This window comes from Watersipora subatra, chromosome 9 (genome assembly GCF_963576615.1).
Source record: "Watersipora subatra chromosome 9, tzWatSuba1.1, whole genome shotgun sequence".
In the NCBI taxonomy this organism is placed as follows: domain Eukaryota; kingdom Metazoa; phylum Bryozoa; class Gymnolaemata; order Cheilostomatida; family Watersiporidae; genus Watersipora; species Watersipora subatra.
This window is the reverse complement of record NC_088716.1, coordinates 995,084-1,022,334: the sequence shown is the minus strand read 5'-3', so window position 1 is coordinate 1,022,334 and position 27,251 is coordinate 995,084. Positions and strand designations below refer to the sequence as shown.

The 27,251-nt window shown below is 39.9% G+C and overlaps 1 protein-coding gene and 1 pseudogene across 1 annotated transcript in view; one reads left to right on the top strand and one right to left on the bottom strand.

Moving 5' to 3' along the window:
* LOC137404148 (centrobin-like) overlaps positions 1 to 27,251 on the top strand; it is a 577,594-nt gene that overhangs the window by 61,947 nt on the left and 488,396 nt on the right. The window lies entirely within an intron of this gene.
* On the bottom strand, positions 10,254 to 27,170 carry LOC137404013 (32 kDa beta-galactoside-binding lectin-like; annotated as a pseudogene).

Below are 27,251 nucleotides of genomic sequence, written 5' to 3'. Positions count from 1 at the left end.
AAGTTACAATACATTGTCTCATACCCAGCAATGTAATGTCTGGTTCCTTATCAATCTAAATAAAACTTATGGGTTATTTCATGAAAAAGTCCACCAGATTAAAATTTACTGTTTATATAATATACAAAGAGCTGACGGCTGTCTCGCCTCCATTAATTGAGTTGAAAGGTGCTCCTTCCTGTCGCCATGATCTGGTGGAATTATTGACACAAATGATAGAGATAAAATATATTAGTCTCATGGTTTTTGGCATCAGCCGGCATTATGGGTGTTGCAATGCTCGGATAAGACAGTCATTGACGTGGATTGTATACATAAGGAGTCTAAATGTTGAGAGATTTATTTATTAAATGATAAGATATCAGGGGGCGTTGTAGTTAGCATGTGATCTAGTTTACCAGAGCTCTGATGCCAGTCATGACTAGTCCACCTGCCTGGTTCACCCACTTGGCTACATGTCATGGTTGTCACTTTTTATAATACCAGATGAGGAATAAACATTCCTATAACAAAGTTCATAAAAAGGGAAAAGAATCCAACTGACATTTGACCTTTTAGCTAAGCAATTCAAGCTGATTGGTACAGAAAAATTGAATTCACAAACTGGAACTGGTTTGTTATGAATATTGTTCCAAGCCATATTGTGCAACATGTGAAATGCATTCGCTCAACAGGATTTTTGCTACCACAGTGTCATATATTCTGTCAATAAACAGTCTTTAAACAATGTATAACACAGATCAAAGGTTAGCGTAGATGATTGAGATATCTAGCAAATACATACAAGTTGTCTTCATGTTACAGACTTGATCCACAGTGGTTTGGAGTTACGACGTCGTGTTTAGATAGAAAATTGTGAAGTGATAGCATTGTGACAGAAGACCTATGGTAAATACAAATGGTAATTGGAAAGAGAAATACAACGGATGTACACATATAATAATTAAAAATACATCACATCTACCACAATGTACTCTGCAATAGTCTAACATTTGTTTACATGCTTTCACATTAGCAAAAGTTGACTTGAGAAAAAAAATTGATCAGCTCTTTAAAATTCAAAGAACTGGTTAAAAATTTACACAACCTATTTAAAGCCAATAGAGAATAGAGAGAGACCAGGAGAAGAGGTCCATCACAGCGTGCATATCCTATACATATACAATACAGTAGCCTTCTACCAAATACAATGTTTATCCATAAAGACTCAAAGGAGAGATTATTTAACTATGGTAGCGCTTCATGACGGGATCTTCAGAAGGTAACACTGTTGCTAAGGGAAGACAACTTCTGTGGCAATTTAAATCTGACATGAAAATACTAATAACAAAATGGTTAATCATGAAAATATACCAATAAGGAAAAATAATAAAAATGAAATTAAGCTGGAGGAACCAGGTATGGGCTCCGGTAATAAAGGTACAGTAGATGCTCTCGTATTAACGCAAGTTCCAGACAACTTAAAGAATTCATGTGAGGTTTCTTGCATTGTACTACATAAAAATTTTTAATAATCTAAAGAGTCAGGCCGGGTGAGTTTTCAATTTCAACTTGAATGTTAACATATCTTGTCGCATTCGCTAGAAAAAGAATGACATGTGTGAAGCGTTACATATATTATATTTACAACTTCCATGACATTCTAGTTCATCGTGATATATCGTCAGATGTATCAACAAAAATGGGAATAAGTAACTGCAGAATTGTTTATAAATACTGAATATCGATAGAATGGTGCAGGCGTTACAGTGTCGGTCAAATAATTTGAATGTCACGAGTTGGAGTATCGTCAAAAGTTATCTGTTATCCCAACCTTCCTTAACCCTTGCATACAGATAGACGACAAACAGACAGTACCTATTATACTATTAAAAATATTTTGTTGTTTCGGTTTATTGTAGATATATAAATTATTTGTTATTAGTTTTACTTTGCAGAATAGACTTTGTTGTTTAGAAAAAATAGACAAATCATTATTAATGAATATCAAAGATGTGCATTTCCCATGAACTTCTTATAAAATTACGGCAACCATGGTTCATAATCAGTAAGATTTAGCGGTTAAAAAAAGAAAAGTTCTTTATGCAAACTAATAATACAGCAGTTATGGTACAGCCAACCAATTAGAAGAGGTAAGTATAGTTTTTCCTTTTTGTATGGCCAAAAGGTGTGTTTGAAAAATATTGGAGTAGATTAGCCAATTTACCTGTATTTCACTTCCTTATAAATCCCTACATTGTAAACCTTCCTGGAACATAAGATTTAAGTTGTAGAAGCACATACTGTACTTTGAAGTATCACGACTGTGTTAAACAAAGAACTATTGTTAGCCTGAGGTGGCTAACCTAATCCAATACAATCCTCCATCACCAGAGACCCGGTCCTCTTATGAAGATGTGGTGAAGATGCTGAAAAGGCCGAAGGAAGCACACACAACTCTCTGAGAGGAGCAGATGACCATCTGACAAGGGGATCAAAAAAAGTCTCCCCTATTTGCACCGGAAGAATGAATCTGGCTTCTGAATGAAAGAAAAAACGAAAAAATGAGAGGACAACCTCAAATTTAAAGTAAAGTTTGTAGGGCCTTTCCAAATAAAAAAGGTATGGTGAAACCATAATTGCGTAGTAGAACAGCGGGGCTAGTTCTTGGTGCAGAATGAAAGCAAGCTGAAACCATTCCATGTTTGTCTGGACAAGCTTGGACAGGCACCAGCCACTATAGAACCAAGAAAAGGCCCCAGCATGCAAGGGGCACGGGGCTAGGAGCCAGGAGGAAAAAGTACAGCTTGAGATGGAAAAGCGACGATCAGAGACTTACACTTTCCCTGCATTCAGTAAAGAACTGGAAGACAAGGAGCCAGGAAGGAGGAAGGAGCCAGGAACTGGAAAAATGACTGTAACAAGAAAAAATTCCAGGAGAGCCAGCTGCACCCGTGAGTCCGGCACCATTCTAGCTTCCTAGTCGCTAGCAAAAACACCTGGAGTCGGTAAGTACAACTCCCAGCCGCAAAATTTTTTTCCCAAACAGGTTTACCCATGGCAGTTAAATCTTGGCTCCTGATTGGTTCAGATCGCATGAACTGCGCTTACTCATGCATTGAAGATATTGTAATCATGATAATTGATGCGCAAGCATATTCACACACAGGAATACATTGAGCTTGTCTCGACATTGTAAGATTTGTTCACTGGTAAATTCTTGAAGATTGTTACATAAAATATGTTATGTATGACTACAGGTACCATGAACTACCACATTATTTATAATATATTTATGTCTGTTTTGTGCCGTCGATCAAAGACAAATTGTCGAATTACCATTCGAGCGTGGACGTGGTACACACGATGCCGATTAACGATTACTGCTACATCACATACAACTTTTTAAGTAAAGTATTGGTATTATTAACCTATTAGTAATACCTTCAGAGCTCATAACATGAATATTCATTATGCATGTATCTGTAAACCAATAAGGAGCCAAAATTTTACTGCCATAAGTAAACCTGATTGAGAAAAAAATGTTGCTCACCGGCCAACTAGAAATGCTCTGCACCCTGAACGTTATGGAAAGTTATAGAGGTCAGCCATGGTGAGAGCCAATGAAGAGCACAACAAGCACAGCGCTGCCGCAGCCCAAGTGAGGGGGAGTGCTGATGACAAGAATGACATAACACCTCTTGTTTTTAAAAGATAAAAATATGTATATTGTCTGGTCTGGGTAGCACACAGCGGCACTAAAACAGCAAAAACCTAAATAATGTCACAAAATGTTGAGGATATTAATACTTTTGGTCATGAATACATTTGGTATAGTTACTGGTACAGTGAAACCTCGATTCTGAACATAATCCGTTTCAGAAGGTTGTTCAAAAACCGAGTTGTTTGAGATCCAAAACAACTTTTCCCATTAGAATTAATGCACGTAAATTTTAATCCGTTCCAAGTCAAGAAAACCATTTCAGTAAAGTATTTTTTAATGTTTCACACCGTAAACTGTACATTGCATACTACAAATAAAAACCGGCAGATATACATCGTGTTTAATTTTCATGAAATATTTATTATCATGATGAAAAAAGAAAACAAAAAGTAAACATTACGTATGTTTTGCTCTCAAAACATTGAAAAACTTAAAGGTTAAGATACAATAACAAACATTGTAGAAATTGATAAGGAAATGGCAAAAAATGCAACAGATCTATTACATCAAAAATTGCGTACAAAAGAAAACATAAATAAACAGCAATGACCCGTTTATTTTGCATCTTTGAAGGAAAATCCTTCTGCAAAACAATTTAGCGTAATTTGACTGTCTCTCTTGAAAAAATGTTTTCCGTAGAAGAGGCATATCATTCAAGGTGGCTCCTTCCATTCTGTAAATAATTTATGAAACAAAGCTGAGGCTATTGAGGCTATGTCTACGAGGGCATCATTTGTTATAAGTTACAAGATGTTGTCTCATACCCAGTTATATAAAATCTGGTTCTTTTTCAATTTAAATAAAACTTGAGGGATTTTTCATGACTTCCATGGTTTCATGAGTTTTTTTTTCATAAGTTCTTTCAGATTAAAATTGACAGTTTTTGTTAAATACATAGACCTGACTGCTGTCACATATCCGTTAAATGGGTTAACAGCTGCTCCTTCCCGTCGCTAAGATAAAGTAGAATTGTTGATGCAAATGGTAGAGATAAAATATATTATTCTCAGGATATCTTGGCAACAGCCAGCATTATGGGTGTTGTAATGCTCTGATAAAACAGTCATTGACGTGGATTGTATACATTAGGAGTCTAAATGTCGAGAGTTTTATTTATTAAGTGATAAGATATCAGGGGGCGTTGTAGTTGTAGTTAGCATGTGATACATTTTATCAGAGCTTTGATGCAAGCCGTGACTAGTCACCTGCCTGGTTCACATACTTCAGTCACCTGTTATGGGCGCTACTATATATAATACCAGATGAGGAACAAACACTTCCTACAGCAAAGCTCATAAAAGGAAGAGGAAACCAATTGCCTTTTTGGCTTTGCATTTGCTTCAAGCTGTTTGGTACAAAAAGAATAAATTCACAAACTGGAATTAGTTTGTTATGAATATAATTCCAAACCATATTGTGCAACAGGTAAAGTGCATTCATTCAACAGGATGATTTCGGCTGACACACCATGATAGATCAGACATAGAATTATAGTTGCTAAAATCATGTCATTTATTCTGCCAATAAGCTCTGTAAACAATGTATAACACATCACAAAGGTCAGCATATATGATTGGTATATCTGGCAAGTACATACAAGTTGTCCTCCCTTGACATGCTTGTTTTACAATGGTTTGGAGTTACGGCCTCGTGTTTAATAAATTAAAAATTTTAAAGTGGTAAAATTGTGACAGAAGACCTATGGTAAATACAAATGGTAAATGGAAAGAAAAATACAATGAATGTCTATAAAGAATGAGTAAAATCACATCACATATGCCACAATGTGCTCTGCAGTAGGCTATCATTTGTTTACATGCTTTTGTACATGTGAAGGGTGAATGAAAAAGAACAAGTTGAAATTTAAAATTTAATTTACTTGTTAAAAGTTTACACCTAATATTAACAGCCAATAGAGATTAGAGAAAGAGAAAATGTGAAAAAGTACATCACAGTGTACATATCCTATACTTATGCAATACGGTAGCCTTCTACCAAATACAATGTTTTTCAACAGAGACTCAAATGAGAGTTGATTTAACTATGATAGCGCTTCATGACGTATCTTCAGAGTGTAATGCTGTTGCAAAGGGAAGACGACTTCTATAGCGAAATGACTGATTTAAAAGTGCTAATAACAAAAGGGTTTATCATGAAAATAAACCAACAAGGAAAAATAATAAAAATGAAATAAAGCTGGAGGAACCAAGTAAGGGCTTTGATATTAAAGGTAGAGTAGATGCTCCTATAATGTAAGTTCCAGATAATGTGAAGAGGTTATGTGAAGTTTTTTGTGTGGTACATCAACAATTCTTTATAATGTAAAATGCCAAGTCGAGTGAGTTTTCAATTTTAACTTGAATGTTAACTTATTTTGTCGCATTCGCTAGAAAAATAATAACACGTGTCAAGCGTTACATATATGATATTTACAACTTCCATGACATTCTAGTTCATCGTGATAGATCGTCAGATGTATCAACAAAAATACGAATAAATAACTGCACAATTGTTTATAAATACTGAATATCGATAGAATGGTGCAGGCGTTACAGTGTCGGTCAAACAATGTGAATGTCACGAGTTGGAGTATCGTCAAAAGTTCTCTGTTATCTTAACCTTGACCCCTGCATACAGATAGACGACAAACAGGCAGTACCTCTTTTTATAGTAAAAATATTATGTTGTTTTGCTTCGTCGGATATGAAATATTTGTTATTACTTTTGATTTGAAGAATAAACTTAGCTGTTTAGAAAAAATAAGCAAGTCTATGTAAATGAATGACGACGATGTGCGTTTCCTATTAACTTCTTATAGATTGCCGCAACGGTGGTCTATAAAACCACTGATATTCATTGGTGAAAAGAGAAAAAAAAGTAATGCAAACTAATAATACAGCAGTTATTGCAGGCCTGCAAACAAAAAATGTTCAGTCAAGTTTTTCCATTTTGTATGGCTAAAGGGTGAGTTTTAAAAGATCTTTGAATGGTTTAGCCCATTTATATGTATTTCACTGTTCTTATAACGTAAAATCCTTAAAACGTAAATGTTCCTGAAACAGATTAACAGATTATCTACGTTGTAGAAGCAAGTAATGTGTTTTGCAGTATCAAGATCACATAAAACAGGTAAATACTATTCGTCTGTGACAGTGAATCCAATCCAGTACAATCCTCCACCACCAGAGACTAAAGGACCGAATGTCTCCACCCCTGACAAAAGGACCGAAAGAAACCTCCCCCTATATGCACCGAGAGACCGAGTCTAACTTCCTAATAGAAGGTGAGGAGACAACCCCAAATTGCAGGCAAAATAATTTTCCTACTGATTATTTTCTGTATAGGGGCGCATACTGTACTTCGAAGTATCATGACCGCGTTAAACAAGGAACTACTATTAGTCTGAGACAGTTAATCCAATCCAGTACAATCCTCCACCACCAGAGACTCAGACCCCATGTGAAGATGTAGTAAGATGTTGAGATTGCCTTACCAGGATTGCTCATCTTAGAGCAACACTTTTTGAAGGCAACAGGTGCCTGAAAAAAATGGCCAGGACCTGGATCACACAAAAAGACTACGGAGGACCTAGTTGTGTTCGATTTAAGGCTAGACCTGAGCGATGGGTTCTCAAAAGTGAAAGAAAAGCTTCTTGTTCTGAAGGCAAAAGGAAAGCCCTTGAACAAAAAAGTAACAAGAAAAATGCCTGTGTTCGCTTGACTGGTCACCGTGATTGGGAGTACCCAGATCGAGAGTACCTGGATTAGGAGCATCCAGATTAGGATTACCAAAATAGGGAGCACTTGGAACCCCCTAGGCGTAGCATTGCTGCAGGTTTTAAAAAAGCACACTATTTTTCTAGAAGAGAACGCACCAGAAGCACAAAAACAAGTCAAAAAAGGTGCCCTAGCACAAAAAGCAGAACCAAAGCGGCATGTGTGCCTAAAAGCAAGTAATTACGGCAGACATGGGCAGAGTGTGCTAGCTGATATAGCGACTTCCAAACACACTAATAATATAGAGGCTGCCATCCAGGAGGATGGTATCACATGTTGAGCCTGTCAGCTCAACTAAGATGCTCCATTAGGATGCTCCTCAAACTCAGTTGGTCACGAACTACCCTATCACTTAAAAACAAGAGGGACAATCCGAGGACAAAGTGCACAAGAAACAGTTGCTACCCGGCATATTTACTCACTTGGGCAGCTGGCGCATTTCAGAACCGAAGCAGGAATTCACTCCTGGAAAAATAATTTTTACCACGAGTTCCGAAACAGCTATGGACAGGAAGTTGTAATAGCCCCTATTCTACCTTATATATCAATTTTATCCCATATACAGGTCGCGGAACGAGAGCTTTCATGAAAAACTACAACAGGATAAACAGGTGTTGGCAAGAATAAGGTCAGCACAGCCTCTTGTTAGTTTTATAAGCGTTTAGGCGGATTTTACTGGGGTTTTACCCATAAATGAATGCATACATAAACAGCACAAGCTGTATATTGGGCAGTTGTGTTTGTAGCCTTGTATAACTATTAGACATGTCTCCTTATCAAGATTGCGCGAGGTCTCGCAGACGCCATTATCTGTTCCAAGAAGACAAAGTTTATGTCAGCTTAGCAAGGTCTTTGCCAGTTTGACACAAGTTGACGCGGTACTTACCAGAATCAATAGCTACAGGTGGTAATGAACCAGGAGCAACTTTGAAGGTAGTTGCACCAGATAATTACACATACTCGAGTTGGATAGTTAACTTTATCAACATAATTGCCAGACAAGACAACTCACTTTTTGCCATATTTGTACTAGTTTTTTTTTATTCCTTCAGCATAAAATTTTGTAAATAATAATTGTAATAATTTGTAATAATTTGCTCACAGAAGCTATGACCTCATTGTGAGTTATCATTATTTTGGTGGAACATAACGCCACAAATTGCAAGCCTCTTTTCTTGTTATTCATGTCTTTTTGCTCGTGGTAGAAACTGGCACAGCAAACTGTAGCTGATGCAGTGCATAGAGCCACACATTGAAACTAGCAAAACAAACTGAAACATGCACAGTGCACTGAAATAGCACATTAAAACAGCAAACTGAAACAGCAAATTAAAACTGGGAAGACAAAATGAAACTAACAGGACAAACTGAAATGACAATATAAAAAACGACGAGGTATTTTATTCAGTTAATATCTTTGATGACCTTTCATGGTTATTTAGGATGGAATGAAAGTGGGATGACTCCAACAGCATCCTGATCCCACATACTGGTTAATTTCTAGTTAATGGGTGAGCTTTCGTTCATATTTTGGTGTCCACAAGGTAGCTATGTTTCTAGCTGTCTAGGAGTTACTAAAATATATGTTACCATTGCAGCAACATCTATGTACTATATTCTGTCAATTCCTTATTGTTATGGCAGTCCACATTACCTGTAAGTTAGTTGAGCGAAACATGTTATATTCAGAGTGACAATGGTTGCAGGTACTCTATAGATGCCTTAGTTTCAGCAAGAAACTTTCAATTGCTAACAATCCTGCAGGGGTGAATTTAGAGCTCTGCCAGAGACAAAACATGCTTGGGTGGTCTTTACATCGACTTAGCTCTCTCTCTATGTCAGAGAAATGGCAGCGTTAATAAATTAGAGTGTGGTCACAAGTACAGGAATTCCTTTCACTGTATACTAAACAAGCCTCAAGCTTATTACCTTCGGTCAGCTTAATGGATCTGTAAAACTAACTGAAGGATTTTTGGCAATCGGGAACTAACTTCTAAAAGTTGACGTGCAACAAAATTCACATGACAGTTATTTAGTATTAAAAGATTGACCATGTCTTACTCTGCTGCGTTGAAGGTGACCAATATGCTGAAATGTGATTACAAGCTCTTAAAAGCTACAAAATGAACAGTTACCGCAGCCATCACAAAAACACTGTAGATAGGAATCCATTTCCAAAACGGCTCAAATGGGGCGTAACTAAACATGATGGCTTATGTTTACACATTCATGCAACCTCATTCGTTGATATATTTTCACAAATATACTTCATGCATTTAATAAAACCATGTCGGTTGTTCTTACGCGTCTTTTTCGCCATCATCGTAATCGTAAAAATCTCAAAACCTACCTCAAAAAATCATTTAACTTTTCAACCTTAGCTCGAAGGAGTGCATATCATTCTCTGATAAACATGAGAAGCCTGTTGGTCACTTGTGATAGTAAAAATTGCTGCAGAAACTGTTCGTGCGAATTGACAGAAAGTATGGGTCACATGATCAGATTACCACTAGATGATTAGACCAGGCTGAAAAGATACTGTAAAGTAGCGAGCATTTATATTTGATACGGGCTTTTGGGTAGAACCTCAAGTACTTGTCATAAACTAGTGCTACGAGAGTTTTATATTGAGCCTTTTATTGGCCTTTAATTTCACGTGATAATATCACATGTCAAAACAATAACTAAAATGTAGGAGTGCGTCAGCCAAATAAAGAGATTTCAAACGACGACGTTTTCGTGATGTCTGCAATTAACTGTTCGTTTTCAAGCTTTTAAGAGTTTGTGATCGCATTTCGACACATTTTGCATCTACAACACAGCAGACTAAGACATTGTGAACCTTTTGATACCAAATAACTGTAATGTGAATTTGGTTGCGAGTAAACCTCTGAGTGGTGTTTCATTATCTTACATTAAAAAGGATTACATAACAGCCACACATATACCTTGGAATAGAACTAGTCAAGCTGTATTATCAATATTCATTCTACGTAATTGTTATACAGCAGGTAAAATGGAAAGCGAAAGGTCTGATGCAGGAGCAGACAAATCCATAAGTTATCTAAAGAGGAAGCTGTTATCGCTGACATAGTAGGCCCTTTGAACATGTTTGACCGAGCTGAAGAATGCTGTTCCTGCTAGGTTGATGAAGCAAACTTTCTTAGATTTTATTCTGTGTTCATAGTTGGCCAGGTACTCCCCGTTTACGTATATCTGTAACATGATTTAAGGCAGATATTTATGTTTCTAAGGCTATGTCAGCGGATATAACCAATAATGTCTTTTTACATACATTTAAGACACTATTGACCTACGAATTCACATATTAAAACTTGATTCTACTCTCACCTCATAACCATCATCCTCCACATTGAACTGAACATATAACTGTCTGCCAGGGTAAAAGGCCTCTGGGAGGGGATAAATCTCCTCATCTCCCCAATCTCCATTCTTCAGAGTGTTGAGTACATTTTCACCTGCAGAAAGCTTTGCATTATTAGGACACGAACATGCAGCAAGCTGCTCCTCATAAAGAAGGTGATACAACCCTGTATGTCAGGCCACACCTAATGGTAATTGGACCCTGTATATCAGGCCACACCTCCTGATGGTGATAGAACCCTGTATATCAGGCTATTACTTTTTTGCTATCATGAATCATTCTTTTACACATTTTTATCGTTTCATCTAGCTATAACATTTGCTTAAAATTTTCTTTGGTATTTTTAGCTAGTAAATTAGATTTATGATTAGAATTTATGTTCATTTCTCACTTGTAGAAAGGGAGGAACATCGATTGATCAATGCTCATTTTCAACTCTCAGAAACAAAGCTTCAAATTGTTGGCTTTGCGTCTTTATTTTTTTGTTAAACATTTATTCATTTTGAAAATTACACTCGCAAATCATCTTGCTCTCAAATTGAAAGCTTTCAGTAGATACGCGTTAGAACGACGTATATATGAATGACATTTGTTTTATTATTACAGGATGTTTATGTGGTTCACTAGGGAGCAGTTGTGTCGATCTGGAAACTGCCATAAATGGAAAGAGAGAAACAAATGTGTGCTGCACAAACCATAATATGTTTTGTTTGAGTTTGCAGCAGTAGATTAATTTGTCCTATTATATGAGATGAAACTGAGTGAATGGCCACAAGTTGGATGGATGGTTTAATAAAAACTTTATATAAAAACTTTATATTTATACTTAAACTGGACCCTGTATATCAGGCCACACCTCCTGATGCCGATTGGACCCTGTAAATCAGGCCACACCTCCTGATGTCGATTAGACCCTGTATATCAGGCCACACCTCCCGATGGTTATAGGACCCTGTATATCAGGTCACACCTTTTAATGGTGATGGAATCATGCATATCAGGCCAAACCTCCTAATAGCGATTAGACCCTGTATATTAGGCCACACCTCCTAATAGCGATTAGACCCTGTATATCAGGCCACACCTCCAGATGGTGATAGAACCCTGTATATCAGGTCACACCTTTTAATGGTAATAGAATCAGGCATATCAGGCCACACTCCCTAATAGTGATAGGACCCTGTATATCAGGCCACACCTCCTGAAGGTGATAGGACCATCTACAAGTATGCAAGACGACACTTTTACCTTGGTCCCATCTTGGATTAAAGTGCAGAGGAATGTCTGTGTGTTTCTCTTCCTCATCAGAACTTGACGACGATTCGTCCGGAGTCTTACCTTGAAGGTTGATGCAAATTCTGAAAAAGGACAAACAGAGCTTAAACCAAATATCTAGTCTCAAAACACCTGTTTAGTCATCTGTTACTTTTTACAAGGTGTAGATGCTTGTAGGCACCTGTAAGCACATGTACAGTCCTGGCTAATGCTAGATTTTCATATGGCTAGACGATTGTTGGCACCTATAGGCAGTCCAAAATATGTTCAGGTGAAATTTGCATATTTACACAAAATGCCTTAAATGTCTTTGCAAAAAGTTTTAGCAATTTGTGCCAAGAATATACTTCAGGCAAAGTCTGGGCAGATTCATGTCTATGACAGAATTGTGACATAGGTAAGTATCTAATAGTATCTTAAATAAAATGTACTTTTAGTCTTCAAAACATGCACAGCCACACTCATAACACCTTCTACTGGTTCACTTCTGATTATTACAGTTATTATTGAATATCACATACATACACCAAAACAGTGCTCAAATTTGATTCATTTAGAGTTATCGTCTCAGCAAGGTAATGACACAAAATGAGACAACTCCAACACCGCATTATTTAGAATCGTGCTGATGTACATTTTCGTCTAAAAACAGTCATTTTGCTGTAAACCAAACGAGCATTGGCCAAAATGCAATAGTAAACACAATTTCCAGGATATTCCTCAATTAAAAACTTTACCTGAGATAGAGAGAAAAATAAAGAGTCATGATGAATGAACTATAGGAACAATAAACACATCAGTTATGAAAAGAAAACAAACAACTTGTTTTTCTCTTATGCAGTACTTAGATCATGGATTACATACACTCCAGAAATACACAACAAACATTTCTGGTCTGTTAATTGTGCCTCTAATAAATAATCAAACAGAAACTTTTGATATCATGGTGTTTCATTACTCACGATACTTTGATAAGTTTTGTTAAAATTTTGCACTTGTTTAAACTTTTCTCATCACAAAGTCGGAAACCTGCCACTGTTTAACCTTTATGTTTACCTTTCTGGATCATCCTTGACGGACCCTATGACTGTAACGATGTCTCCCAACTTCAGACCTGGCACTTTGCAATAGGAGTTGTCTTCCTACAGCAGGTTATCACACTGCATCACTACTTCAGTGAATATGAGCCAAGCTTCCAGATCCAAACAAAGAGAGAAAAGTCTACCGATGGTTTACGGATAGAGACGATATGATCAGCACTTACCAAAGAGCCAAGAAATCTAACATTTAGTACGGACACATCTCCATTGACTGTTAGATGATGAGCATCCTGAGCATCACATCGATGATTGTATGTCACATATGGCTCACCATTCACGTACACCTGCAACAGTTGTCAATATATCAAGCACAGGACTAGCTAGTCATGTATACCGGTAACAACTGTCAATAGACTGACATTTGAGTCATCATTAGCAAACACCAGCGACGGCTGTCAAGAAGCTAAATCTCTACAATAATTGTCATCAACATGCATGACCGACATCACTGGATGCTACCAGATAGAAAGCTCAAAACAGAGAAAGCTGTGAGAATTTTAAACGCATGACTATAATATCTTGTACATGTATTCTGTCATGGCTAGATGCAGGCTTATGTAGCTTTACATATGTTTACACAATGCTAGATTAACTACAAATATTATGCATGACAAGCATATCCCCATCTGCTACAACACAGTAGCCGCTACAAATGTCAATAAAGCCCAGCTTACCGAGTAATAGTCATCTTGCACCTGAATGCCGATCTTGTAGACTTTTCCAGCCTCAAATGGGAAGCCACCTTCTCTCTCCTCATCTCCGTACTCACCACCTAGTCTTGAATTCCTAACCGTTTCTCCTTCATAGAAACGTGGGTTGAAATGGAGTTGTCTTTCCTCATCAGAAGCGTCACACGCCAAGTTGATATCAAACCTTAAATATTAACAAACAATCTAAACAAACACTCAGACCGGAAGACCAAACACTTGCTTCTTATGGTCCAACCATTGATAGGATGTGTCGGTCTGTGAGCGGGGCTCATTTCCCAAGTTGGATATGTGAAATAGGTCAATAGAAGACAGAGACATGTTTATAGAGGACGTACGACTGGCTACTAGATGCAAGGGGGATATGACCCACCTTGGCTACTCTGCATTGGATATTGAAATCACCCAGTGGCAACAGTTAAGAAGTGTGGTAAGTAATTGGTTAGTCCCACATATACTGTTTCCATGCTTCGATATGGTTTGGAGCTGCTTCCACTCCGATTCATTGAAGCGGTAAAATCCAAATGCATTTAATTTCGTTTCTTGCTCCTAAAAACGTTCACTGCTGATGAATCCAAATCGATAACACTTGGCTAAGCTCTCCTTATTATAAGCGAAAATCTTTTAGCTCAAGCATATGGATCACTGCTATGAAAACATTCTACTGCTTCTCTTCTCATTACTGTTTTTGCTTGAGTTTTTACCTTTACATAACATTTACATGTCAAGGATGGGTTGTTCGTACGAGGGTGATGAAATAATTATTTTCTAGCACAATTAGTTAACTACGCAAGAATTAGAAAATGACAGCGACCTAAAAGTGAGTCTAATTTAACAAGTTTCGCTTTGAGGGATACATCGCGGATCTTGGGAGAATCTATAGTGCAACTCCGAATCGTTGAAACAGTCGGGAGCAAGTTCGCCGGCAGCGGGCAACTCCGAACTTATTTGGAGCAAGGAAGCACAGTGATTATGTGGACTGCAGACTAATATGGGAATAAAACTGCTCCAACTTTCTCTCCAAATTCATTGGTTTTATTCTCTTTTGGTTCTATTCTTCTCTGTATTTTTTGAGATGTTAAAACCATGTTTACAATAAAAATAATCTCATTTCTGCCGTCACTGTGAAAATATGAACAATAACATTTATTTATATTTAAAAGCAAGAATACTAGATATTAGTTTAACTACTTGGAAATACTTGGTAGGTTTCTGTAGTATTTCGAGTAGGCCTTGAAAGAAATGATTTTCATATCTTGCCTATAAAATGGCACCATACTTTTAATGCACTTTTTATGCTTTAAAGATTACTCTGTTAACTGAAATACATGACAAGTCGTGAGTGGCGAATTCCATAGAGAGTTTCTTTGTTTGCATTATTCCAACTACGGCTCACCTGTGAAGGTTGTCACAACTGTCAGTCGTATTTATCCAATTACACCAACACACAATAATTGTTATTAACTATTTGTGTCAAAAAGCAAAAAAACTACACCCGCATAGGGTGTGATGATTTTATGGTCATGTTGAAACTGCTGCAGCTCACCTGTGAGGGTTGTCATGAACAGCGACAGTCACATTAACCCATCTGCTTGGAATCAGCTCCTGTGGGATGATGCTATTGTAACGAGCTCCCTAAAAAGCAAACAGAAAACTCCCTGTAGTTCAGACATTCTATTCTCATCAAGTCAGTCACACAGTACTGAATGAGTATGATAGTTCAAGGAACTACTTACATCAGTAGTTAGGGTTTAAGGAAATTGTAGCCTTAGTTCCTTCAATGCTCACAGACTCTCAATACTAGTAGATACTTACAAAGTATGCTGTAAATTCGACATCAGTAAATTCTGCATCACCATCTATGTAGATGTGAGAGACGGAAGGGATGTCCACTCTATGGTCGTAATTGCAGAAGTGGGCTCCATTAACATAGACCTAAAGGGGACAGTAGATGGAAGTTTACGCACAATATCCCTATGAGCTGATCATCACTGATTCAATGACACAGTTAATCAACAATGTCCCTATGAGCTGATCATCACTGATTCAACGCCGCAGTTAATCAACAATTTTGAGTCATCGACCAGATAACAGCAGTAAAAATCCGCAAGTCAAGAGAGTTTTATTACGCAGAAATTTGAATCGAATCCACCATGCTTCCGAAAGATAAAAACAGAACTTGCGGATGATGCGTCAAAAAATGCTGTGCCAGCTATTCTATTTTAATTGTTTTCTAAATTTCAGTCATTCTTCTTTTGATTTGAGCAGTTCCGAATGCACCGCTATGGCGTAGAAATCCTTATATTTTTGGTAAATCAACCACATCCCTAATCTCCATTGAATCACTTATTGCATGGCAACTCAACGAGCGCACAACTCCAAATCAAGACCATAGAGACGGTGATTCACTGGCTACTAAATGACAACATGCAATAGTATGGTGGAAAGGATTAATAGGCCTTCAATGCACTATGATTCATCTACAAAAGCAGGAAGTCTTGGGATGAGGTTTAAAGCTATGCAAACCCAACTAAAGCATGTGTAGCTAGTGTTTGCTCACCACATAGTTCCACGCTGTACAGATTATTCGAATCTCAAAGCTAGCCTTAGAGGGAAATGGGAAGTCGGGCCCATCTTTCTATTCTTCTCCCCATTCACCATCAACCAAGGAGTTCCTTACCACCTCATCCTGACACTGGCAAGGATTGTAGTGGAAAGCGATTGTGGTTGTGCAATCTAAAGGCTAAAATAATTAGACCATGCATTGTGTATCCATTTTATTAAAACATCTCGAGCTATAGCTGGTTATACAGCTGAGCTAGAGATGGTTATAAAGCTGAGCTAGAGATGGATATACAGCTGAGCTAGAGATGGATATACAGCTGAGTTAGACATGGATATACAGCCGAGCTAGAGATGGATATACAGCTGAGCTAGAGATGGATACAGCTGAGCTAGAGATGGATACAGCTGAGCTAGAGATGAATATACAGCTGAGCTAGAGACGAATATACAGCTGAGCTAGAGATGGATATACAGCTGAGCTAGAGATGGATACAGCTGAGCTAGAGATGGATATACAGCTGAGCTAGAGACGAATATACAGCTGAGCTAGAGATGGATATACAGCTGAGCTAGAGATGGATACAGCTGAGCTAGAGATGGATATACAGCTGAGCTAGAGATGGGTATACAGCTGAGCTAGAGATGAACAGCTGTTTCAGAACTGAAACAGCAAACTGAAACTGAGAAAATAATTTGAAACAGTAAATTGAAACTGACAAGATGAACTGAAACAGCAAACTAAAACTGACAAGATATACTGAAACAGCAAATTGAAACTGACAAGATAAACTGAAACAGCAAACTGAAACTGACAAGATAAACTGAAACAGAAATTGAAACTTACAAGATAAGTTGAAACAGCAAACTGAAACTGACGAGATAAACTGAAACAGCAAACTGAAACTGACAGGATAAACTGAAACAGCAAACTGAAACTGACAGGATAAACTGAAACAGCAAATTGAAATTGACAACATAAACTGAAACAACAAACTGAAACAGCAAACTGTAACTGATACATCTTAAGAAGCAGCACATTGAAACCGGCAAGACAAGCTGAACCACGCACAGCGCACACAAACAGTAAACTCAGAACAGGACGCTGAAACCGTAAACTGAAACAGCAAATTAAAACTGGGAAGACAAAATGAAACTGACAAGATGAACTGAAAATATGATATAAAAAGTGACGAGGTGTTTTATTAAATCAATAATTTTGATAGCCTTCCATGGTTATTTAGGATAAAGGATTAAAAGTGGGATGACTTCAAAAAACATTCTCATCTCACATACTGGTGAATTTCTAGAATATTCTTAAATACTTAACTTAAGTCTATAATATACTTAAATCTTAACTTCTGAATATTTTTAACTGTCTTAGAATTACTAAAATTTAGATTACTGTTGCCAGCAACTTCTAAGTACTATATTCTATCAATTCCTTATTGTTATGGTAGTCTATATTGACTGTTAGTTGGATGAGTTAAACAGGTTATATTTAGACTGACAATGGTTGCAGGTACTTTATAGCTGTCTTAGTTTCGACAAAAACTTTTAAATTGTTGATAATGATGTAGAGATAAATTTTGAGTTGCGCCAGAGACAATACAACATGATTGGGGGGTCTTTACATTGACCTAGACCTTCTACCACTAGATCTTTCTAAGTCAGAGAAAAGGCAGTGTTAATAAATTAGAGTGTGGTCACAAGTGAAAGAACTCCTTTCACTGTATACTAAACAAGCTTAAAGTTATTAATATTTGTTAGCTATTACTCTCTGTCTCTCTATTAACCTCTGTGTGGATTGTGTGAAAACTCTGTCAAAACTGTGTAACAACTAAATAATCTTTAGAAAGAAATGCCTAAATTTTGAGTGGTAGTTCATTATCTTACATCAAAAAGGATTACATAACAGCCATACATATACCTTAGAATAGAACTAGTCAAGCTGTATTATCAATATTCAATCTACGTAATGGTTATACAGCAGGTTATATGGAAAACGAAATGTTTGTTGCAAGAGTAGATAAATCCTTAAGTTACCTGAAGAAGAAGCTGTTATCGCTGACATAGTAGGCCCCTTGAACCTGTTTGACTGAGCTGAAAATTGCTGTGCCTGCTAGGTTGATGAATCAAACTTTTTTAGATTTTATTGTGTTCATGGTTGGCCAGGTACTCCCCGTTTACGCATATCTGTAACATGATTTAAGGTAGATATTTGTGTTTCTAAGGCTATGGCAGCGGGTATAATCAATTATGTTTTTTTATATACATTTAAGACAATATCAGGCAACCAATTCACATATTAAAATTTGAATGTACTCTCAACTCATAACCATCATCCCCCACATTGAACTGAACGTATAACTGTCTGCCAGGGTAAAAAGCCTCTGGGAGGGGAAAAATCTCCTCATCACCCAAATCTCCATTCTTCAGAGTGTTGAGTACAATTTCACATACAGCAAGCTTTGCTATAATATTATTAAGATACATCATGAAGCAGGCTGCACCTCCTAAGGGTGGTAGAACCTTGTTTATCAGGCCACACCTCCTAAAGGTTACATAATCCTGTATATCAGGCAATGCTTACTGATGGTGTTATAACGATGTACATCATGCCACAACTCCTGATGCCGATTGGCCCCTGCATATCAGGCCTCACCTCCTAATGGTGATAGAACTCTGTACATCAGGCTTCACCTCCTAATGGTGATAGAAACCTGTATATCAGGCCTCACCTCCAAATGGTGCTTGGATCCTGTATATCAGGCCACACCTCCTAATGGTGATAGGACCCTGTATACCGGTCTTCACCTCCTAATCGTTATAGGACCCTGTATACCGGGCCTCACCTCCTAATGCTTATAGGACCCTGTATATCAAACTTCACCTCCTAATAGTCATTTGACCCTGTATATCAGACCACTCCTCCTAATGGTGATATGACCCTTTGTTCCGGGCTTCACCTCCTAATTGTGATAGGACTCTGTATATCATGTACTATTTCAAAATGGTGATAAAGCACTGTATATCAGACCACATCTCCTAATGGTGATAGGACCCTGTATATCAGGCCTCACCTCCGAATTGTGATTGGACCCTGTATATCATGCCATAGCTCGTTATGGTGATAGGACCCCGTATACCAGGCTTCACCTCCTAATGGTGATAGGACCCTGTATACCAGGCCAAACCTACTGATGGTGATAGGACCCTGTATATCAGGCCACATATACAAATGGTGATAGAACCCTATATACCGGGCCACACCTCCTAATGGTGATACAACCCTGTATATCAGGCCTCACCTCCTAATAGTGATATGACCCTGTATATCATGCCTCACCTCCTAATGGTGATAGGACCCTATATATCAGGCCTCACCTCCCAATAGTGGTAGAACCTTGTATATAAGCCCTCACCTACTAATGTTGATAGAACCTTGTATATAAGCCCTCACCTACTAATGGTAATAATACCCATTATATCAAACTTCACCTCCTAATAGTGATTGGACCCTATATATCAGGCCTCACCTCCTAATGGTGATAGGACCCTGTATATCAGGCCTCACCTCCTAATGGTGATAGGACCCTGTATATCAGGCCTCACCTCCTAATTGTGATTGGACCCTGTATATCATGCCATAGCTCGTAATGGTGATAGGACCCTGTATACCAGGCGTCACCTCCTAATGGTGATAGGACCCTGTATACCGGGCCAAACCAACTGATGATGATAGGACACTGTATATCAGGTCTCACCTCCTAATTGTGATTGGACCCTGTATATCATGCCATAGCTCGTAATGGTGATAGGACCCTGTATACAAGGCCTCACCTCCTAATGGTGATAGAACGCTGTATATCAGGCCTCACCTCCTATTGGTGATAGGACCCTATATATCAGGCCTCACCTCCTAATAGTGGTAGAACCTTGTATATAAGCCCTCACCTACTAATGTTAATAGAACCTTGTATATAAGCCCTCACCTACTAATGGTAATAATACCCGGTATATCAAACTTCACCTCCTAATAGTGATTGGACCCTATATATCAGGCCTCACCTCCTAATGGTGATAGGACCCTGTATATCAGGCCTCACCTCCTAATGGTGATAGGACCCTGTATATCAGGCCTCACCTCCTAATTGTGATTGGACCCTGTATATCATGCCATAGCTCGTAATGGTGATAGGACCCTGTATACCAGGCGTCACCTCCTAATGGTGATAGGACCCTGTATACCGGGCCAAACCAACTGATGATGATAGGACACTGTATATCAGGTCTCACCTCCTAATTGTGATTGGACCCTGTATATCATGCCATAGCTCGTAATGGTGATAGGACCCTGTATACAAGGCCTCACCTCCTAATGGTGATAGAACGCTGTATATCAGGCCTCACCTCCTATTGGTGATAGGACCCTATATATCAGGCCTCACCTCCTAATAGTGGTAGAACCTTGTATATAAGCCCTCACCTACTAATGTTAATAGAACCTTGTATATAAGCCCTCACCTACTAATGGTAATAATACCCGGTATATCAAACTTCACCTCCTAATAGTGATTGGACCCTATATATCAGGCCTCACCTCCTAATGGTGATAGGACCCTGTATATCAGGCCTCACCTCCGAATTGTGATTGGACCCTGTATATCATGCCATAGCTCGTAATTGTGATAGGACCCTGTATACCAGGCTTCACCTCCTAATGGTGATAGGACCCTGTATACCGGGCCAAACCTAATGATGGTGATAGGACCCTGTATATCAGGCCTCACCTCCTAATTGTGATTGGACCCTGTATATCATGCCATAGCTCGTAATGGTGATAGGACCCTGTATACCAGGCTCCGGCTCCTAATGGTGATAGGACCCTGTATACCGGGCCAAACCTACTGATGGTGATAGGACCCTGTATATCAGGCCACATATACAAATGGTGATAGAACCCTGTATACCGGGCCACACCTCCTAATAGTGATACAACCCTGTATATCAGGCCTCACCTCCTAATGGTGATAGGACCCGGTATATCAGGCCTCACCTCCTAATTGTGATTGGACCCTGTATATCATGCCATAGCTCGTAATGGTGATAGGACCCTGTATACCAGGCGTCACCTCCTAATGGTGATAGGACCCTGTATACCGGGCCAAACCTACTGATGATGATAGGACACTGTATATCAGGTCTCACCTCCTAATTGTGATTGGACCCTGTATATCATGCCATAACTCGTAATGGTGATAGGACCCTGTATACAAGGCTTCACCTCCGAATGGTGATAAGACCCTGTATACCGGGCCAAACCTACTGATGGTGATAGGACCCTGTATATCAGACCTCACATATTATTAGTAATAGGACCCTGTATATCAGCCCTCACCTCTTAATGGTTATTAAACCCTGTAGATCAGGCCTCACCTCCTAATGGTGATAGGACCCTGTATATCAGGTCTCAACTTCTAATGTTGATAAAACCCTATATATCAGGCCTCACCTACTAATGTTGATAGGACCCTGTATATCAGGCCCAACCTCCTCATGGTGGGAGGGCCCTGTATACCGGGCACGCCTCCTAATGGTGATTCGACCCTGTATATCCGGCCTCACCTCCTAATGGTGATACAACCCAGTATATCAGGTCACACCTGATGCAGGTGATAGAGCCCTATATATCAGGCCACACGTCCTAAAGGTCATAGAACCCGGTATATCAGGTCACACCTCCGAATGGTGATGAGACCCTGTATACTGGGCCACACCTCCTAATGGTGATACAACCCTGTATATCAAGCCCAACCTCCTCATGGTGGTAGGGCCCTGTATACCGGGCCACACCTCCTAATGGTGATTCAACCCTGTATATCCGGCCTCACCTCCTAATGGTGATACAACCCTGTATATCGGGCCATACCACCTAATTGTTATAGGACCCTGTATATCAGGCCTCACCTCCTAATGGTGATATGACCCTGTATTCCAGGCTTCACCTCCTAATGGTGATTAGACCCTGTATATCAGGCCACAGCTGCCAATAGTGATATGACCCTGTATTCCGGGCTTCACCTCCTAATGGTGATAGGACCCTGTATATCAGGCCTGACTTCTTAATGGTGATACAACCCTGTATATCAGGCCTGCCTCCTAATGGTGATAGGACCGTGTATACCGGGCCAAACTTCCTAATGGTGATAAAACCCTGTGTATCAGGCCAAACCTCCTAACGGTAATACAACACTGTATATCAGGCCACACCACCTAATGGTGATACAACCCTGTATATCAGGCAACAGCACCTAATGGTGATAGGACCCTGTATACCACGCCACACCTCTTAATGGTAATTGGACCCTGTATACCAAGCCACACCTCTTAATGGTGATACGACCCTGTATATCACGCCACACAACCTAATGGTGATAGAACCCTGTATATCAGGTCACACTTGATAATGGTGATAGAACTCTGTACATCAGGTCACACCTCCTAATGGCGACAAGACCCGGTATATTAGGCCTCACCTTGTAATGGTGATTGGACTTCGTATATCAGGCCACACCTACTAATAATTATGAGACCCTGTATACCGGGCCACACCTCCTAGTGGTGATAGAACCCTGTATATCAGGCCTCACCTCCTAATGGTGATAGAACTATGTATATCAGGCGACACCACTTAATGCCGATTTGACACTATATATCAGGCCACACCTCCTAATGGTGATAGAACCCAGGATATCAGGTCACACCTCCTGCAGGTGATAGAGCCCTGTATATCAGGCCACACGTCTTAAAGGTCATAGAACCCTGTATATCAGGACAAACCGTTTAATGGTGACAAGACCCTGTATATCAGGCCACACATCCTAATAGTGATAAGACCCTGAATATCAGGTCACATTTCCTAATGGTGATAGGACTCTGTATGTCAGGTCACACCTCCTAATGGTGATAGGACCCTGTATACTGGGCCACACCACCCAATGGTGATAGGACCCTGTATATCAGGTCTCACCTTCTAATGTTGATAAAACCCTATATATCAAGCCTCACCTACTAATGTTGATAAGACCCTGTAAATCAGGCCTCACCTCCTAATGGTAATTGGACCCTGAATAGTAGGCCACACTTCCTAATGGTGATAGGACCCTGTATACCGGGCTTCACCTCCTAATGGTGATAGGACCCTGTAAACCGGGCCACACCTCCTAATGGTGATACAACCCTATATATCAGGACTCACCTCCTAATAGTGATAGAACCCTGTATATCAGGTCCCATCTCATAATGGTGATAGAGCCCTGTATATCAGACCACACCTCCTAATGGTGATAGGACCCTGTATATCAGGCCTCATCTCCTAATGGTGATAGAACCTTGTATATTAAGGCTCACCTCTTAATGGTGATTGGACCCTGTATATAAGGCGACACCTCTTAATGGTGATAGAACACTGTATACCAGGCCTCACCTCTTAATGGTGATTAAACCCTGTATATCAGGCGACACCTCCTAATGGTGATATGACCGTGTATACCGGGCCACACCTCCTAATGGTGATACAACCCTGTATATCGGGCCTCACCTCCTAATGTTGATAGAACCCTGTATATCAGACCTCACCTACTAATGGTCAGTGGACCCTGCATATCAGGCCACACCTCTTAATGGTGATAGGACCCTGTATACCGGGCTTCACCTCCTAATGGTGATAGGACCCTGTATACCGGACCACACCTCCTAATGGTGATACAACCCTATACATCAAGCCTCACCTCCTAATAGTGATAGAAACCTGTATATCAGGTCCCATCTCATAATGGTCATAAAGCCCTGTATATCAGACCACGCCTCCTAATGGTGATAGAACCCAGTATATCAGGCCTCACCTCTTAATGGTGATTAAACCCTGTATATCAGGCGACACCTCCTAATGGTGATATGACCCTGTATACCGGGCCACACCACCTAACGGTGATACAACCCGTATATCAGGCCTCACCTTCTAATGGAGATAGGACCATGTATACCGGGCCACACCTCCTAATGGTGATACCACCCTGTATGTCAGGCCCAACCTCCTCATGGTGGTAGGGCCCTGTATACCGGGCCACACCTCCTAATGGTGATTCAACCCTGTATATCCGGCCACCCCACCTAATGGTTATAGGACCCTGTATATCAGGCCTCACCTCCTAATGGTGATAAGACCCTGTATATCAGGCTTCGCCTCCTAATGGCGATTAGACCCTAAATATCAGGCCACACCTCCTAATGGTGATATGACCCTGTATTCCGGGCCTCACCTCCTAATGGTGATAGGACCCTGTATATCAGGCCTCATCTCCTATAGGTAATAGAACCCTATATATCAGGTCACATCTCCTAATGGTGATAGGACCCTGTATATCAGGCCTCACCTCCTAATGGTGATACAACCCTGTATATCAGGCAACAGCACCTAATGGTGATAGGACCCTGTATACCACGCCACACCTCCTAATGGTAATTGGACCCTGTATACCAGGCCACACATCTTAATGGTGATACGACCCTGTATTTCAGGCCACACCACCTAATGGTGATAGAACCCTGTATATCAGGTCACACTTGATAATGGTGATAGAACTCTGTACATCAGGTTACACCTCCTGATGGCGACAAGACCCTGAATATTAGGCCTCACCTTGTAATGGTGATTGGACTTCGTATATCAGGCCACACCTACTAATCATTATAAAACCCTGTATACCGGGCCACACCTCCTAGTGGTGATAGAACCCTGTATATCAGGCCTCACCTCCTAATGGTGATAGAACTCTGTACATCAGGCGACACCACTTAATGCCGATTTGACACTGTATATCAGGCCTCCTAATGGTGATAGAACCCAGGATATCAGGTCACACCTCCTGCAGGTGATAGAGCCCTGTATATCAGGCCACACGTCTTAAAGGTCATAGAACCCTGTATATCAGGACAAACCGTTTAATGGTGACAAGACCCTGTATATCAGGCCACACATCCTAATAGTGATAAGACCCTTAATATCAGGTCACATTTCCTAATGGTGATAGGACTCTGTATGTCAGGTCACACCTCCTAATGGTGATACGACCCTGTATATCGGGCCACACCTCCTAATGGTGATAGGACCCTGTATACCGGGCCACACCACCTAATGGTGATAGGACCCTGTATATCAGGTCTCACCTTCTAATGTTGATAAAACCCTATATATCAACCCTCACCTACTAATGTTGATAGGACCCTGTAAATCAGGCCTCACCTCCTAATGGTAACTGGACGCTGAATAGTAGGCCACACTTCCTAATGGTGATAGGACCCTGTATACCGGGCTTCACCTCCTAATGGTGATAGGACCCTGTAAACCGGGCCACACCTCCTAATGGTGATACAACCCTATATATCAGGACTCACCTCCTAATAGTGATAGAACCCTGTATATCAGGTCCCATCTCATAATGGTGATAGAGCCCTGTATATCAGACCACACCTCCTAATGGTGATAGGACCCTGTATATCAGGCCTCATTTCCTAATGGTGATATAACCTTGTATATTAAGGCTCACCTCTTAATGGTGATTGGACCCTGTATATAAGGCGACACCCCTTAATGGTGATAGAACACTGTATACCAGGCCTCACCTCTTTATGGTGATATGACCCTGTATACCGGGCCACTCCTCCTAATGGTGATACAACCCTGTATATCAGGCCTCACCTCCTAATGTTGATAGGACCCTGTATATCAGACCTCACCTCCTAATGGTCATTGGACCCTGCATATCAGGCCACACCTCTTAATGGTGATAGGACCCTGTATACCAGGCTTCACCTCCTAATGGTGATAGTACCCTGTATACCGGACCACACCTCCTAATGGTGATACAACCCTATACATCAAGCCTCACTTCCTAATAGTGATAGAAACCTGTATATCAGGTCCCATCTCATAATGGTCATAAAGCCCTGTATATCAGACCACGCCTCCTAATGGTGATAGGACCCTGTATATCAAACCTCACCTTCTAATGGTGATAGAACCCTGTATATCAGGCCTCACCTCTTAATGGTGATTGGACCCTGTATATCAGGCCGCACTTCCTAATGGTGATAGGACCCTGTATATCAGGTCACACCTCCTAATGATGATAGAACCCTGTATATCAGGCCTCACCTCCTAATGGTGATAGAACCCTGTATATCAGGTCATACATCCTAATGGTGCTTGGACCCTGTATATCAGGTCACAACTCCTAATGGTGATAGAGCCCTGTATATCAGGCCTCACTTCCTAATGGTGATAGGACCCTATATATTAGGTCATACCTCCTAATGGTGATAGAACCCTGTATATCATGTCACACCTCCTAATAGTGATAGAACCCTGTATATCAGGCCTTACCCCCTAATGGTGATACAACCCTGTATATCAGGCCAAACCTCCTAAAGGTGATAGGACCCTGTATCCTGGGCCATCCCTCCTAATGGTGATACAATCCTGCTTATCAGGCCTCACCTCATAATGGTGATAGGACCCTGTATACCAGGCCCACCTCCTAATGGCGATACAACCCTGTATATCAGGCCAAACCTCCTAATGGTGATAGGACCCTGCATACTGGGTCACACCCCCTAATGGTGATACAACCCTGTATATCAGGCCACACCACCTAATGGTTATACAACCCTGTATATCAG